The sequence below is a fragment of the Dendrobates tinctorius genome, unplaced genomic scaffold, assembly GCF_039654945.1.
Source record: "Dendrobates tinctorius isolate UK_male_01 unplaced genomic scaffold, ASM3965494v1 ptg000326l, whole genome shotgun sequence".
NCBI lineage: Eukaryota > Metazoa > Chordata > Amphibia > Anura > Dendrobatidae > Dendrobates > Dendrobates tinctorius.
Genome location: NW_027361993.1, coordinates 12,935,990 through 12,950,623, shown reverse-complemented (window position 1 = coordinate 12,950,623; position 14,634 = coordinate 12,935,990). Strand labels below are relative to the sequence as shown.

Here is a 14,634-nt window from a genome sequence, read left to right as displayed (position 1 = left end):
CAGCGCTCATGTATGAGGGGGTGGAAAGTGCCGGACTGACTGACAAGTCAGGGGGCCACGGGAGACCATAGAATACAAAACTCCAAAGAGCTCACAAAAGAAATCGCCTTATAATAAAGCTTTTTAAGTGTAAATTTGTGGAACAAACAATCAGTAGTTTACATTGAGCCGGAAAGAAGGAAAAGTTTGGTCTTTGATACAACTTTTACATGTGTTTATGGTAATCTACTCAATAATATCCGGATACAATGATGTCACAGCTGAATTATTATCTCTACTCCGAAACACAATGTCATTTATAGATTAACCCTTTATACAGGTTATCACATTATTTTTCTTCCTTCCTCAGGAGCAAGGATAACACAGCTCACAACTGCTATTTCTTACAGCTTATGATCTTAGTATCTTGTCTGCCAGCTTGCAAAGTGAAGGTAAAGTTTGCTCCAGCTACACGATGAACAGGAACTTCCTGTCTTTTATTATTTTTTCAGTGCTTTATTGGCAATATACCATTGTTGCTGGAGGCAGAAACTTGTGCACTGTTAAGCAGTAGCAACTTGTGGTTGATGCAATATGTACAATAATAAGCATTATTCCAACAGTTTAATATGGGCCAAATGACTTTTTGGGCTCCCTAGGCTCCTGGGCCCAAGTGTGATTGTAACTCCTGCACCCATTGTAGTTACGCCCCTGCGTGTGACTCTACTGCTTTCTTAGCAATATAATCATTGTTTACTTGCAGCTACCACTAGGGGGAGCTTCTTGCATACAAATGTATGCAGCTCCTCTTCACCTTAGAGAACCTTTCATCAAATTTTCTATGTTGAGCTGGACACAAAATGTAATAGCGACTGCAGAGTGAAATAAAGTGTGGTTATATTTTTTTTAGTTCGCCTCTCAGATATGTGCAGATATTAGCAATGAAAGTTTTTAGCCCCTAAAGTTAATTTTCATTAAATCCAAGTTATCAGTTTTGATTGGAAGCATATACTTTTTCCTCTTGTATGATGTCACATTACAAATCCCTGTATCGGTTGTTTTTCTCTCATAGCGCTGTAACCTCTGCTGTACTCAATTCACGGGTAAAATGTGTCTTCAGTAGATACAGATTTTCCCACTACTGAGATAAGAGATGACAGTTGGTGCTTATAAGGTTCTATGGAGAACTGTAACTGTCATTTCTTGTGAACTTACAACAGAATGTCAGTGTCTGCCTCTAGCTCCTCCTCTATAGAATTTTAAAAGAACCTACTCCATACATTATATCTTGATAGAAAAATTAAAAGTTATGCAATCGGTCATTAAAGTGTTACTCCAGCACCACTCCTCTCTGCATCAGTAGAGCACTGCACGGATGATGTTGCATCGACTGGTACCCAGGAGAAACCCTTTAAGGCCCAACATAAGCTAATGTGATATCACTGCTTTTATGAAATCATATGCAGTTAGCGCCCCCTAGTGGTGTCTTCAGGAAGTCAGAATTATATCATTCAGAAAAACAATATACTGTATATATCTTGAACTATTATTTTGGACCTCAACATGGTTTGCTGGACATTAAAAGGTTTGTAACAGGACAGTGGTCTTTACTGAAATTTCTAGGAATGCTCTTATTCAGTAATAGTTGCCTCCTTACTGTGCTAGTTTTTGGTTCATGAAACAGGCTGAACTGGATGAACAAAGCTGTAGTTTCCTCCCACCACCATGATTATCTCCCTGACTACTAAATCCAGATTGGACTTGCCAAATTATCTTCATGTCTGTGGCCAATAGATTATATTTATAGACCATAATCTCCTGCAATATAAATTTGTATCTCAATTTTAGGTCCCTTGAGTTCCTATAAAGGCGCCGTGCTGGTGTCCACCATGCTGGTGTCCTGATCTGTGATCGCTCCTCCAAAGAGGCAAATTATCCCTGATGTCTGTAAGAGATTTGGGAAGGTTATGTCAAGTACAATAGTAAGATTTGTCTTATGTCAGGAATAATAGCGGAACAATGGAAAGATCTAAAGTTCACATGAAAACTACTCTCACTGCAGCTGTGGCGAAACCAGACGCTGAGCTGAGGCTCCTTCAGAGAACAATGTGCTGGGATCTATGGTCTGAACAAGGCTTGAAGCGTGGAAATCGGCCAGACCGCCTCCTTCTCCACGCTCCCCTAAGAGATTCGACACACTCTTCTACAATAGAAGTAGCAGCTTCTGGGAACAGGTCCCCACTAATAAATCAAGGCTCCTGGCACATCTCTAACCAGCATTTCTGATACAAAAGTCACAGCTGTAGGAAACAGTTTGGAAGTTTGCTTTCTTCTGTAACAGAACATCTATATGCAAAGAAACAAATATCTAATAATCCCTGGACCAGCAGATGTAAGAAGTGTCATATCTGCACTTACGGTACACAGAAATACATCCATACACACACTTATACCTACACACAAATAGATATATCATACACACATTTATATACAGAGATTCCTGTATATTCACATGAATACATGCACATACTGTGTATATATTCAGAGGTGTATATGTAATATATATTAGTGTGTTTGTACCTATTTAGAATTGTATTATGTAATATATACAGTATATATAATGTAAACTTCCTTCTCACCCCCACTGGGGGTGGTCTTTGTTGCCCTTTCTCATTCTCGGGTCCTCTACAAGAGGTCTGGGAGTTTGAGGATTCTGCGCAGGATCTCAGTTGTTCCGAGTACTGCGCTTTTCTGGACAGAGCTCTTATGTTGCTCCTGGGATTTGTTGTGGCCATTTTCCCAACTTAGGGGTCACTGCTCCAAGTGCTCCTATCACCACTGGAATCACTGTTGCCTTCACCTTCCACATCTTCTCCAGTTCTCCTTTGAGGCTCTGGTATTTCTCCAGCTTCTCATATTCCTTCTGATGTTGCTGTCACTTGGCACTGCCACATCTAATATCATTGCTGTCTTCTGATCCTTGTCTACTATGACAATGTCTGGTTGGTTAGCCAACACCTGCTTATCCGTCTGGATCTTGAAGTCCCACAGGATTTTAGCCCTTTCATTCTCCACCACTTTCTCTGGGGTCTTCCATCTGGACTTGGCCCATATGCTGTGCAGATGTTCCTGTATACAATTCCTGCTACTTGGTTGTGGCCTTCGGTATACGCTATTCCTGCTTGCATTTTGCATCCTGCCTCTGTGTTGGACTGTGTCTGAGGTTTCTTTGCATAGTTTTCACCTTGGGTCTTGTGTGGTAGATTCCTGCTTCTTTGGATCTGGTACTTAGTGCTTGCTCTTGTGCCGCTATGATTAGTGCCTCTGTACTGTATATACATATAGAATTAATATATTACATGTACACATCTAAATACATACAAACACAATAATATAAATATACAGTATATATACTGTGGTGTAGCGACCACTGTGTCCGCTAGAGGGCGCTGTGTGGATGTCCGAGGAAAGAGGATGAATGGCAGAGTCATGAATGACCATTATGTATCTTGAGGTGGGTGGCCTTGAGATGGAGACTGATGTGTGTATTGAACAGCAGTGATATTGCTGAGGTGCTGTTTCAATGTGTCAGGGAGAAGCAGGGCTGGACTGGGACTAAAATTCAGCCCTGGCATTTGAAGTTACACAGGCCCACTAGTCACATGGTGACTATATAATATCTTTGTACACTTGTAGGTTACAAGAAGTGAGAGGAGATTAACACAACTATATAACATGTAGTCACAGCTGTGCCCAGTATTTCAGCTCAGTCCTTCTTATTGCTTTTAGGTACAGTACTCCTCCCAAAGCTCTGTCCCCTTTTGTACGCACGGTGACAGAATTCCTGACAGAACTGCTATCCATTGGGCAACCAGACCCCCTGGTCATAGCCGCCCTTATCATGCCTCCCAACTTTTGAAGAAGGGAAAGAGGGACAAAGACCCATGTCCATGCCCAACCGCACCCATTTAGCACTGCTGATCACACTGACTGGTACTGAGGGCACAGTGGCTGGTACTAAGGAAGAGAGAAAGAAAGGAGAGCGAAAGAACAGAGAGAAAGAGAGGGGAGAGAGAGAAAATGAGGGAGACAGAACAGAGAATGAGCAAGAAATAAAGATGCTATAGCAGCCCGGCTCCCATTGTAGTGCCCACCTGAGCGTCCCGATGCAGGACATATCATGATCTGCTCACATGGCCGGTATCCCCAATTCCAAGGCGATCCTACTGTCTGCGCTGTCGGAGGAGGACACGGTGATGGATCTGAAGCATTCCTAGTTCCGTCACAATTTCCTCATGAAATTATCTCATTTCCGGTCAGCTTCCAGCATATCACTTCCGGTGGAACGTCGAGTTTTAAAATGCTCCTCGGGGCTCTGCCGTGTACTCCTGAGTCCGTGGGAAAAGCCCGCTTTGTATGCTTCGTACACACTTGGCTTCACTCCGTACACGCGCGGCTCCTCTCGGTACACCTCGTACACGCGCGGCTCCTCTCGGTACACCTCGTACACGCGCGGCTCCTCTCGGTACACCTCGTACACGCGCGGCACCGCTCCGTTCCGTACACCTCGTACATGCGCGGCACCGCATGGCCCACATGACAGCGGCCCAGCGGGAGAATGCCAGGTTGGGCATATTACCAATCCGAGCCTGGGGAGAAGTCTCCAGGTAACTGGGGAGATGTGGTGAATGCTGGGATCCGGTTGGTCCAGTGTGGAAGGTCCCGCTGAGATGGGGCTTCCTGGCTAACAGCCTGTGAAGTGGCTGTGAGTAATGGAGACGTGTGACTGTTAGTTCCCTGGAAGGAATGAATGTGTGCAGCATGAGGAAACCTTGATGGGGTGAGAACTTGGGGCTAGGAAGCCTGCGCATTGAACAGTGCATAACTTATATGACTACAGGATAAGAGGGAAACTCTGTAATGGACGCTATGCTGACTATGTGCTGTTTTCCGTTGCTGTGATGGTTTATGATGCTGAATAAACCGAAGGGACTGATCGTTTTGTGGAAAACCTGTGCCGGATCTGGCTTTTGTGGCTGCAAGCAAGTATCCCCTACTTGAATAACAGTGCTACCTCACAATACATACACATAAATACATATGAGTACACACATGCATACATATTTACACACCTACACAAAAATACATATATACACACCCGATACAAATACACTCATGCAAACACGCTTGCATACATGTTCGAAAACTAGATCTATGGATGCGCACACAATCAGATATGTGGATATATTCATACAAATAGTTAAACCAAACATGCATATAAGTATTTGAATGCATAGATTCCAACATATTGCTATACGTACAAACATATACAATCACATAAATGCACACTTACTGTACCTCAAGTCTACATGGATACATACTTGTACATATATTCCCAAAATAGATTCATGTCTACATATACAGTTGTGCACCAATCCAAAGGTACATACCCATGTTTGCAGAAATATTTTCCTATATACACAGTAAAACAACCCAGTGTGTGCATACATGCTTACATATATATATCACACACAAATATGCACACAAGAGGAGTACTCATATATAGACTCGCATATATGTATATATATATATATATATATATATATATATATATATATATATATATATATATATATTAGATGGTGGCCCGATTCTAACGCATCAGGTATTCTAGAATATGGCCAGCGGGGGTTATACTCGCCTTCCGACGGCCCCCAATCTCCTCTCCACGCTCCCGGCATCTTCCAGTCCCAGTAATGCTTAGCGCGAAGGATCGGAGATGATGTCACTCGTGAGAACGCGACGTCATCAGCGGTCTTTTGCGCAAAGCATTACTGGGATCGGAAGATGCCGGGCATGTGGTGAGAGGAGGGAAAGAGTCCGGGGGCCGTCGGAAGGTGAGTATATTTTTATTCTATTTTTTTACAGGTTTATGGTACCCAAGGCCTGGAGGAGAGTCTCCTCTCCTCTGGACCCTGGGTACCATCCACACTGAGTGCTGCGCCGGTCATCTCCAGCGGCGACGCAGCCGGACCTCCGTGCGGCAGCAGATGACCCGCGGCAACCGTCGGGAGATCAGTGGCTAGCGCTGCAGATCTCCCGACGGTATCGGTGGTGTGCGTTGTTCGAATGCCGCGCCAATTCCCGGCCGGACTGCGCCTGTCACTGGTCGCGCCCGACCAATCAATCAGTGACGTGGGATTTCCGTTACAGACAGAATTAGACGATTATATAGCAGAGATACATACAAACACATGCATGTATCTAAGCTCCTGCAGAATGATACAACTTCCCTGCTTGTAGGAAGGATTGTGCCTTTTTATCTTCTGCTGTCTGATATATTTCACTGTTGGGCAGCAATGTAACCTTATAAACAAAGATGTTTCCAGCCCTCCATATTTTGTATACATTGCCATCATTGTGAAAATAAATATACTGTATATACAGATGTGCGCTGGGTCTATGTCTTCACCAAGACACTGATACATAGACATGGTTATTGATGTAAGTGTAAGAATTCTGCAGTGATGCAACGTGTACGATTCACCCTGGCCGCTTAGTTGTGATGAAGCTATTTGCCTGTGCTGTAATTATAAGACGACATACCATGAAAGTTCAGGCTACGAATGGGCGGCTGCGGGAATTAGAGGCAGAAAATTGAGATTTTGTGGGGACTTGGATCCCGGAGGAAAGAAAGGAGGATTGAATGGCTGGGCTGGGGGAAGTCTGCAGAGTCTTTCTAGAGCCCACCCATACCATGACAAGGCACATTAGCTGCAATTTTACGGAAGATTTTAAGATGATCCACAATTGTAGAAATGTACATTTTAAGGTCATGGCCCAGGTTAGAAAAAGCACTTTATATCAACATTAATAGAAACTTCAAAACACTACTGGGTAGGAGTTTCTTAGTGAAATATAGCAAGTCTAGGCCCCCCCATGAAGGAGACCAACATCAGTTAACCTAAAAGTAGCTAGCTATAAGAGTAGATATAGGATTACAGATGTGCAGTCAGACCCACTGGTTGATGATGCCGCCCATAGGCCATTTTGCTAGTTAACCCCTTCATGACCCAGCCTATTTTGACCTTAAATGGAATCTGTCACCTATTTTTAGTGATATCATGTAAAGATATCACTAAACTGTGAATCCCATAAGGATTCTAGTCGGGTCTTTGACTCCCCCCGACCCCCGCACCTTTGAGGCATAAATACCTTTTTAGGGTGGCTTCACATTCGCGTTTTTGGGTGCAGCGGCGGCCTGCGTATGTCCGTCGCTAACCCCCGCCCCCTGCTGCGCCTCCTCCGATAGCTCCGCCTACCGGCGCTTGACGCTGCATACGTCCCCTATCTTTATCACTGGGGACGCAGGCCGTGCGCAGTATGCATTTGGCAGCGCATGCGTCCTTTTGACGGTGCGCCAAACGCAACCTGTTGCAATTTGGCTGTGCTCGGCGCACCGTCAAAAGGACGCGTGCGCTGCCAAACGCATATTGCGCACGGTCTGCGTCCCCAGTGATAAAGAGAGAGGATGCATGCGCCGGTAGGCGGAGCTACCGGAGGAGGCAGGGCTTAGCGGCAGCCATGCGTAGGCTGCCGTTGCGCCCAAAAATGCGAATGTGAAACCACCCTAAGCTTGTTGTGGGTGCATGCAAATCGCCGCAGTCCGGTCCGATGGGCGTGGCTTAGGAGTCTTCTCCTCCCCACCTCCTCGGCTTGCTTCACGTAATCTTCGTCTGTGAATACCATAGACACCATTGGTTTCCGCGCTTGCGCAATTTAAAGGCCCCTGGCGCCTGCGCAGTATGCTTTTGCCCGACTGTGGGCGAAGCATATAATCGCTACTGGGCAAGCGCCGGTATTTTCCAGCGCGGTCTATGCCCCCGGAAGTCTTCACGTGCAGGACACACTTCTGGGGCATAGACCGTGCTGGAAAATACCTGGAAAGTTATAATCCCCCATCATAAGGACCTTATTATTTATTGCTGCCTTTTTAATTTGTTAACACAAGTGTCCACAAAATCATAATAGCACTTCAACTCACATATAATAACACATTTTGTTACCAAATTTTATGAAGCGGTCCATAGAAAAAAATAATTAATGAAATTTTATTGACAACTAGATTATGCGATAGCATCACACCTCTTGCCATGTTAACCCTCAACACACACACTCCTCTCACCTTTCACCATCTCCACTCACTCTTTCACTCCACATACGACCCTTTCTCTCTCACACTCCATCTCTCATACTCACACCGTCATCGTCGCTGCCCCGACATCTTCCTCCGCCGCCGCGATCCTGGATCCAGACGTTCTCCAGGCCGCCGACATGTTCTTGCGGCGACGCCATCTTGGATTTCGTGAAATCCCGCGATATTCAAGATGGCGTCGCCGCAAGAACATGTCGCTGGCGTGGACGACATCGGCATCCAAAATGGCGTCGGCGTAATCTCGCGAGATTTCGCCGACGCCATCGTTTTGGATCCTGAGTCCACGCCAGCGACATGTTCTTGCGGCGACGCCATCTTGAATATCGCGGGATTTCATGATCTGGGTCCTGATACTAACCTGTCACGTGCCCCGTCCTGTGTGACACGGGCCGGTAATTGATACAACAGGATGCGGCACGTGTAATTGTCCGGTAACTAATACAACCAGACAAAGGGAATAGGGAAAACCTGGGTAACAATGGTGGCCCTGCGATAGGGAACGGGGAAGTGGAGACCTCCTGCACTCCCCTGAGTCAGTGTCTCTACACTCCTAACGTTCCCTAGGCCGGTTCCGCACCAGGCGCCGATCAGGATACCTAATATTCCTAGCTCGCCCTGCACCTAAACCCTCACAAGGGAAATGGTCGGTGCGGAAACTAATCCCACCACTGCACTAAACACATAAGGAAAAATGACAAAACAGGGGAACACCACTTGGCTTTGCTCTGTTGCTTACGCTCCCAGCAGCAGAGCCCACCTCCTGCGTGCATCTTTTCCTCTGACCGGATCCAACACCATAGTGCAGCCTTGGAGCAAACAGAGTCCACCACCTACGTGCAGCTGTCCAGAAAACAGAGTCCAGCATATGAGTCCAGCTTTCCGCAACAGAGTCCAGCATTCTGAGTGCAGCTCTACACCATAGCTGCCACTCCTCCACCAAGCAATGTCAGCCCTCCTTGCAGACACCATAGCTGCTACTCCAGCACTCTGACTGGGCTGCCAGTGACTCTCCTTCAGCTCCATTCTTTACCCAGGCTTGCTTGCAAATGAGGAACTTATCACCAACAGTGATTAACACACCTGATACTCTCTTATAGAGCAATCACACCTGTTACCTAATTACGTGCACAAACTAAGGTAATCAGAGTGCAATGACCCTAATGGCCTCCAGGGGGAAAACTACAACTGAAACCACCACAGTGCAATGACCCTAATGGCCACCGGGGGCAAAACCACCTTTGGCACACAGCTAAAGGGGAAAAAAAAAAGTTACTTTGTGCATTTAATCTGTCAGATCCAACCTGGATCGTGACCCTAACCTATGTCGGAGCTAGCATTTGCTGCATGCCTTAGGAGGAGAGGTGTTCATATGAGAAGGAGTTTTGGAGAAGTTATCTGTGACTGTTTCATGGTTTGTAAGTGTGGCAATTCCCTTCCATCCTGTAACTTTGGTTTTCCCCAGTGCTTTCCTCTGTTATATGTGAGTTAATATTTGTTTGTCTGGTATTTTCAGTTATCCTCTTGTTTGTGTAGCCTTGTTTATCAGGTTGGTGTACTGCGGTGCACAATAGCGCCCCTCTTCCCTGGGTGGGGGAAGGCTAACTCGGGAGATAAGGCAAGGGTGGTGGCCCCAGCTTCTTCACCTTCAGTAGCAACCTGGGGAATCAGATGAGCTAGGGTGCTCCTAGTGGTAGGGAAAGGGAAGGAGTCCCTGGTCCTGAGTCGACCAACAGCTGAGACTTAACATTAGGTCTGACCGTAATCATTTTCTGATCCATTATGGATGCTATTACTGCTCTGATGGGGCATCTGCAGCAGCTCAGTCTTGAGGTGGCAGATTTGCACACGGTTGTTTTGCAGCACCCTAATACATCTGGCGTAGTAATTACACCTCCCAAGCAAACCGTAGTGGAGCTTAAGATTGTTTTACCTGACAGGTTCTCTGGAGGGCATGACAAGTTTGCTGTTTTCAGGGAGGCTTTTAAACTATACTTTAAGTTACGTCCTGTTTCCTCAGTTACAGAGGAGCAACATGTGGGGATAATATCGCTCCTTCAGAGGAACCCTCAAAAATGGGCGTTATCCCTCCCGTCTGACTCCCAGACGGTGGATGAATTTCTTCAGGTGCTGGGCCTTATATGCGACGACCCCGACCACATCTCCTTGGCTGAGTTCACACTGTGCCAACTTCAGCAAGGAGACTGGCCGGCGGAGGAGTATTGCTCTGCGTTTCAGAGGTGGGCCACGGACACTAAGTGGAATGATCCCGCACTATGTAGCCTTTTCTGTGAGGGGCTTACAGTAAGGGTGAATGATGCTTTAGCCCTGTATGAGACTCCAGTCACCCTTGAGGTGGCCATGTCTCTGGCGATCAGGGTTGATCGTCGTCTTTGCCAGAGATATATGGAGATACCCCAAGGTGTGGGAGGCCTGGGGCCAAGGGAGTTTGGGACTGAGTCATCTGAGGAACCCATGCAGGTGGGTGCGGCAACTGAGTTCCTTAAACTTGCCAGTCCTACTCTAACATGAAAACCACAGAAAGAGGAAAGAATCTTCCAATATTTGAGAAAAAAACAAAACAGGCAGAGATGCTTACCTGTATAGACATGCCTCAATACAAATGCACTAACAGGGTGCAGCGGACCCAAGTAAAATGGCAACTGCACAGGTGCAATAATATCAAATGAATCAGCCAGCCTACAATCAGGGATTTGCCGTGTGGCACACCAGTGCAAAAAAATAATCCGTATGTGGCAATGTTCACACAGGGAATGCAGAGCATATGGTTCACAGCCTTTTAGTAACACCATATAGGGGGGCTGCCAAGTGCTAACTATAATGCATCACGTGTGAACAGAGGCCACAGTTTACAGAACCATTTGGGCCCAACTGCACCCTGAAAAGATAAAAAGTGCACAAAAACATATCAACTGATTCTGGAGAACTGTCTGTTCGACGAAAAGGGGAATGGCCATTACATGAGACTGTGCCCCTCCCGATCTCGCATTAAACAGCCTTCAAGAAAACTAAGGGTGTGTGCACTCGTGGATACGCAGCGGTTTTGGTCCTGCGGATCCACGGCAGAATTAGCTGCGCTGTACAGTACCTTTTATAGCCTATGTGAATTGGAAACAGCTGTGCAGACGCTGCGGAACTTTCCGCGCAGATTTGCTGCGGTTTTCAATCCGCAGAAAGAATTGACATGTCCTTTCTTTCTGTGGATTCCGCTGCGGTTTACCATCTCCTCCATTGTAGAGATGATAAACCGCAGGGTGAAACCACAGGCTAATCCGCAGATAAAATGCAGGTCTTTTGATTTTCCTTTTCTTTTTATTTTTCAAAAGAAATTATATTGCATAAAAAAGAGAATTTTCGTTGTCGACATGACCTAGTTGAGTCGTGATACCCACACTTAAAATAAAGCCTCCGCTCAGCAGCCTTCCTTAGAGTATCTGAAACTTGTAGTCCTCCTAATAGCAAAGCACAGGTGTAGCTTCTAGAAGCTACTAGAACACTTAAAGAAGTTGTCTATTGCTTTGACAACGTCTTGTCATACCCCACGCTTGGCCCCAATAAAATAAAAAAAAAAAGCTTATACTTGCTGGCGCGGTTTCCTCAGTTTCGGCACTGACTCTCGTGCAGTTTTTGTGACACATGACCCTGGTGCCCAATCAGCCCTGAAGTCACTGTCCCCGCCTTCGGACTAATTGAACATAAAGAGGAAGTCCAGGCTGCAGCTGATCTGACTTCCTCTTTATGTTCAGTTTGTTCGAAGGCGGGAAGAGTGACTCCTCATTAGGTGCTAGGCACCACGTGTCATGCAAACGCATGAAAGCCACGGGACCACAAGTGCAGAAACTGAGTGAACAGCATCAGCACGGAAGGTGAAGGTGAAGACACAGCATTTTTGTCCTTTGATTACCAATTTCTCCCACTGGCGTAGCATTAACAAAGTGTCCTGAGTCAAAGTTTGTCTCTGAGTGTCGTTAGGTATTTTGCCGGTGGCCACCCATTGGCGCAGAGCCCCAATCTCTCCATCTTCTTGTTGCTGCTGGATCCACTTGTCCTGGGATTGTTCTAGCATGCCTCTAGTGAGTCCTATGTGGGATTGTTCTCAGGTCAGAGCAAACTGCATTTCTTCTCCTTCCAGTTCATCGTCTCGACTGTGCCCTGGGGTTGTACGTCGAATCCTGGAGAGGGCGTCAGCATGTACATTCTCCGCTCCCCTTTTATAGATCTTGAACTTGGCCATCTGGGCCACCCATCGTTGCCCCAGGGCCCCTAATTTGGCATTTTCAAGGTGGGCCAGCGGATTTTTGTTGGTTCGTACCACCACCTTGGAGCCCGCCAGGTACTCTGCGAACTGCTCCGTCATGGCCCACACTACTGCGAGGAGCTCAAGCTTAAAGGAGCTGTAATTGTCGGGATTGCGTTCGGAGTCGTGGCATGATCGACTGCCGTAAGCGATCACTCTTTCCCGGCTGTCTTGGACTTGCGACAATACAGCTCCTAGCCCATGTAGGCTCCCGTCAGTGTGCAGTATGAACGGCTGCGAGAAATCCGCATAAGCTAACACCGGGACTTCTGAGAGTTTGGCTTTGAGATCTCGGAAGGCCTCTTCCTGCGGTTCTCGCCACTGAATCTTCCATCCATTAGCTCCGGCAGGGGCCCCCTTCAGCAGATCTTGCAGGGCTCGATGTGCAAAGTTCTTTACAAAGCTACTGTAATATGCGGCCAACCCCAGGAAGGCTCGTACATCTTTTACCGTCTCGGGAGTAGGCCACCCTTGGATCGCAGCGACCTTTTCCATGGATTGTCTAACGCCTTCGGCGGAGACAGTATGCCCCAGGTATTCAATCTGTGTACGAAACAAGTGGCATTTCTGGGGCTTTACCTTCAACCCGTACTTCTGCAGCCGCCCGAGCACCTGCCCCAACTGCCGTAGGTGGTCCTCAAATGTGGCGGCATAGATGATGATGTCTAGGTATATCAACGTGGCCTCGAAGTTGAGATCTCCCAGACACCACTCCATCAGCCGTTGGAAGGTCCCGGGGGCGTTGGCCTGCCCGAACATCATACGATTAAATTCAAACAGTCCCATGGGGAGAATGAATGCGGTCTTGGCACGGTCTTCCTCTGACATTGGCACTTGCCAGTACCTGCTGGCCAGATCTAAAGTCGAGAAGTATGTCGCCTTCCCCAGGGCGGATGGAGCCTCCTCTATCCGAGGCAGTGAGTACGAGTCTTTGATGGTACAAGCGTTCAATTTTCGATAGTCCACACATAACCAAAGGGTGCCATCCTTTTCGCGAACCAACACTATGGGAGCCGCCCAGGGACTCTGGCTTTCTCGGATAACTCCTTTCCGCAGCATTTGGCCCAGTAATGTTTTTACCTCCTGATATAGTTGCGGGGGAATCTGTCGATATCGTTCCCTGATGGGAGCCGTTCCTGCAGTGGGGATGCCGTGCGTGATGGCTGTGGTACATCCAAAATCATCCTCAAGGTTGGCGAATACCTCCTGGTACTGGCCCAAAAGCGTTTCTACCTGGAGGATTTCGGCCGGGGTAAGGCCAGAGAGTTCTGCTCGCATTCTCTCCAGGATGGCTCGGCCCTTTTCTTCAGTCGAGATCCTGGTGGTCTGAAGAGACCGGATAGACACCGCCCAAGCATCCCCTGCCTGAACTTTTAGTTGGAACGCAGGAGTCAGAAGCACCTCTTCCAAAGGTCTCACCAGCTCGTGACTTCAGGACGATGTCTGGGTCTTCTAGGTTGACACAGCGCACCAGGACTCCAGAGGGTCCCTTTCCGCACAGTGGCCAGGGTGCGGGCCACCAGGACTCCATAGGGTAGGCGCTCAGAGGCACGGCTCCACCTGCATCTCTACTCCCTCCAGGGGCACAGGGGCCCTGATGGGCAAGGCCACTACTGTCTGCCCAGGCGGCAGCAAGAGTGGAGGAGCCGCCGGCGCGATCACCTTCCCCAATACCTCGCCCTCCTGGCAGTGCTGGAGGACTCGCGCTCCCCGCACCAGCTGCTGGAACACCCGCCCTTGGGGCGTGCGGGAGCCCCACTGGCTCACAGTCTCTTGCGTGGGCTAATTGAGAAGGAGGTTGCCGAACTCTCGCAGTATGTTCATACCCAGGGTAACCGGATGTTTGTTTGCGTCTCCCTGGGTCAGGACCACTCCCCAGCGGCTGAGTGATTTGCCTCTAAGCGAAATCTGCATCCAGACTACGACAGAAACTGGTAGCTACTGCTTTGGGAAAGTGCTGCTGAAAATAAGTCTCCAGCGTGGTCGTTACTTGCGACCCTGTATCTAATAGACATCGTACGGCACGGCCTTCGACCTCTGCCCATACCACTGGACACTGCGCGACCAGGTCTTCGTGACTTCCACGACCCCATGTGGTGAGCTCTGGCCCCTAGCCGACTTCTTG

General features: G+C 47.6%; 1 protein-coding gene across 1 annotated transcript in view; it reads left to right on the top strand.

The window, feature by feature from the left end:
* The first annotated feature begins 318 nt into the window (after positions 1 to 318).
* The window catches only part of LOC141074207 (transcription factor HES-1-like), a 44,609-nt gene continuing 30,293 nt past the window's right edge, over positions 319 to 14,634 (top strand). Inside the window, exon 1 of the mRNA XM_073561766.1 lies at positions 319 to 431. The gene's annotated coding sequence lies outside the window, so the exon portion shown is untranslated. The remainder of the gene's footprint in view (positions 432 to 14,634) is intronic.